The sequence below is a fragment of the Otolemur garnettii genome, unplaced genomic scaffold (assembly GCF_000181295.1).
Source record: "Otolemur garnettii isolate 467f Iridium unplaced genomic scaffold, OtoGar3 scaffold00014, whole genome shotgun sequence".
Taxonomy (NCBI): Eukaryota; Metazoa; Chordata; class Mammalia; order Primates; family Galagidae; genus Otolemur; species Otolemur garnettii.
In genome coordinates, this window is record NW_003852409.1 from 27,056,502 (window position 1) to 27,060,328 (window position 3,827).

Genomic DNA, 3,827 nt, shown 5'->3' on the forward strand with positions numbered 1-3,827 from the left:
CCCCCACCCCCATCTCATGTAAAGACCCCAGGATCTGCCCAGACAACTGTAGCCTCCTGGGGAGGCCCCTCTCCCACGACCCACCCGGCAAGTCCTCTGATCCACATGGATGTGCAGATTGCTGACCCTGTCTGCCCTACAGGGGGAGTGAAGCAGGGAGGAGCCCAGGATCCGCCCACATCCTTGCTGCTGGAGAATCTCCTTCTCTGGGCACTGAGTTACTAACCTTTCCAGGTGCAGAGCCCAGAGCCAGCCCAGGATATGCCCAGCCCCAAGGAGAGACTTGGCAGCAGCACTGAGCCAGCCTGCCAGGGAAGGTCCCTCTAGCAGGCCTCAGGGCTGGTTCTGGCTAAACAGAGCCCCACCAGGAAACTGCACCCCTCGGGAGCTGGATGGTGGTGGCTTGGGGCATTAGGCACCTGCCCTTTTAGCAACGCTGTCCCTTCTCCCTGAGAGTTTGCTCCCCGCAATTGTAAAAATAACGAGGTCCCAGCAGAATCTGGTGACAGAGCTGAGTTCAGAAGGGGCACAAAGATAGAATGCACAGGAGTGAGGCGGGTGGAGGGGCTCGGGCAAGGCAGGCTGTGATGTGGGGGGTTCCTGCAGGCGGGTCAGTGCCATGGAGAACTCACGGGGAGCCATGGGGCTGAGCCCCTTTCTTGTCGGCATTAATCAAGCTTTTCTGACAAGGCACACACCTGTGTGTCTGTGTGTGGACATGTATGCCCTGGGTGTATATGTTTGTGTATATACACACCTGTGGGTGTCTGCAGGTCATTCTGCATATTGGAGTCTGCTAGGTGACACCGGATTGCTGCAAGAGCTGAGGATGAATATGATAATGATATGCAAATCATGTGTGAGCTTCCTGTCAGGAGTAAGAGGGTAATAGAGGGAAGTGCTGGGCGCTCATGGCCCAGGTCCCCTGTGTATGTGTTGGGCCCATGTGCCAGCGTCACACATATTCCTCCCCCAGCCTGCCCTCCACCCACCCTTTGCCCCTCACCCCCTGGGGCTCCAGGGAGGGGAGGGATGTACAGAGGCAGGAACAGAGAGAGGGGAGGGGTGGGGAGAGGCGAGGGAGCTCACCAAGATGAAGAACTGGCAAAGGGGGAGGGAGGAGGAGAAAGACAGGGACCCCGGGGGTGAGCACGGGTGGGGTTCCACGTGTGAAAGCCTGGGGGTGCGGTGGGGGTAGGAGATGGGGGAGCAGAGAGGAGCCAGGGAGAGGGGCTGATGCATGCTCTAACCTGGTCCCTTATAATGTTCTGCTCAAAATTCACGCAAAGTCTGTGATTCTCCTAAAATCACTATTTGTTATCTGGAGTCTGTGGCACTTTTTGGTTGTGTTTTATTTTCTTTTTGTGACAAGCTCTCATTCTATTGTCCAGGCTAGAGAACAGTGGCATCACCAGAGATCACTGCAGCCTCCAACACCTGGGCCTAAATGATCCTCCCACCTCAGCCTCCTGAGCACCTGGGACTACAGAGTTGTGCCACTGTGCTGGCTAATTTTTGTTTTACTTTTTGCAAAGACAGCATCTCACTAGTTGCTGGAGCTGGTCTGGAATCTTGGCTCAAGCGATCCTCCTGACTCAGCCTCCAGAAATGCTGAGATTGCAGGCATGAGCTACCATGCCCAGCCAATTTTGTGTTTTTAAATGTGATTCTGTGCTGAAACTGGACCATTTGGAGCTACCATCTGTAGTCTCCTCAGCTGTGACAAGGGGAGATGGTTTGGATCCAGGTGGGAAGGCAGTTTTGAGAGAAGGTGTCTTTGTGAGTTGGGCAGATACCTCCCCAAGGTGTCTTCCAGTAAAGCGCACTCTGGACCTTGGTGTCAGAACTTCTTTTCTGGGCATGTGATTCCCTGCCCCCCACCCCGACCAGGGAGACAGAAAAGCCAGAGGGGTCCCTGGAATTAGGGTCACTTGGGACTTCCAACCTCGATTTGATATGATCTCAGCCTCAGAGGGTTCATTTGTTCATTTTGTTCTCACAGGAAGACCTAACGGCAGCTCCATGTGATCTGGTAAGAGTAACGATGCAGGCTTTACAAGGCAGGCATGGAGGGGAGAGTGCTGGCCAATCTTCCCAGGCAGAGAAGGGGAGCCACAAGGTGATGACCTTTGCCAGGAGGCAAAAACAGCTTGTGCCAAGGCAAGGGGTTGTCAGGAAGGCCTGTAGTCCTGGGGTTGGGAGACAGCACTTTACCTTGAGAGCAATGAGGAGACATGTGGACAGTTTTAATTGGGGAATAATTAAAGGATCAAGATGGCATTTTAGGAAGATTACCCAGCCTGTTGGTGCTTGGGAGAGGGGATGGGGTGGGAAGGGCAGTTGGTGACAAAAAAGTAGCTGCTGTTCACTGTGAGCTGCAGTGGGAGTACTCTGGGTGCATGACCCATCAGCCTTCTCCACAGCCCTGCCCCAAACCAGAGTCCCTATTGTGCAAAGAAATGGAAACTCAATATAAAGTGAATTTCCTAATGTGGCTCTGTGAGAGTCAACCCCAGACCCTTCCGGATCCTTCATTTTCCATCTTAGGCCTGGGGTAGAGCACATGGGCTCTGGTTCCTGGCCACCTGGGTTGGAATCCCATCTTTCCCACTGATTCATCTTGAATGGGACAGCTGATGGGAGAGCTCTGGGCCTCAGTGTCCTCATCTGGAAAATGGGGCTCATGATGGCATCTGCCACGTGGAGGTGTGAGAATTCAATGAGTTGACAAGTATGAAGGGCTTAGCTCAATGTCTGCCCACAGTGAGTCTCACCTTACTGGAGTCCCCAGGGAGCATATGTCATCTGCCAAGGAGCAGGCCATGGCAATGAGCCATTGGGCTGAGCACTGAAGCCTGGACAAGAAAAGTAGCTTGGAATAGAGACAAGAGGAGGTGCTGAAAGATGTAGGGAGCAAGAGATAGGGAGGAGGGGGAAGGGATATGTGAAGCCTGTCTTCAGGCCCTGGTCTGGGGGTGGCAGTGTTATTCACGCATTGGGGGCCTCAGAAGTGCAGGTTGCTGTCTCAACCTGGGGTGATGAGGCTGAGGCTCTTGGGGACCACCCCCCACTCCCACCACCTCTGCAGCCTGGGAGGAGACCCACCTACTTCCTCACCTGTTCTGTCCCTTACTCAGCAAAGGCCTACTTTATCAAAGTTCCTGGGAGAGCCCTACCTATGTCCAGGGCAGAGCCTAGGGACAGACTCAGTCTCATCATGGCCAGCCAGAGGCTTGGTCTTCAATCCATCCTCGGAGAGACTCCCAGACCCGTGCTGAGTTTTGGTAGCAATCTGTGCTGAGTGGGCCTTGGCCCCTGCCAGGGCTGAGCACTCTGAGAGGACCATGGTCTTTTCAGTGTGTGATTTCAATATTCTTCCCTGAGCTACCATTAATACAACTACCAGAAAAGTAAGCTATTTTAAAAAGGGGGAAGTTCTCTTCTTAATATGTCATTCTGAGAGTATCTGGGATGCCAAAATGTTTTTGGCGTTTTAGGAAGGGACTCAGCAGCGCCTGCCTGCAGTGAACACTCACCATAACTGCCATTTTAAAAAAGTAAATGAAAAAGAAAGGCAAAATGTTCCAAACAGGCGTCCCTGTGAGTAAGGTGTAATTTCAAGCTACACAGTTAAAGGTGAGTTACTTTCATCTCTCTGAGTCTCAGTTTCTCCATCCTCTAAATGGGTGTGGAAATATTCACTTCACACTGGGGATACGAGGAGCAGAGGAAACGTCAGTGGGTGAGGCCTGCGCAGACTCAGTGAACGTGGCCGATACTAAGTGCTGGGGATGGTAGGAGGACTGGGCAGGATTAGGGGACCTGAG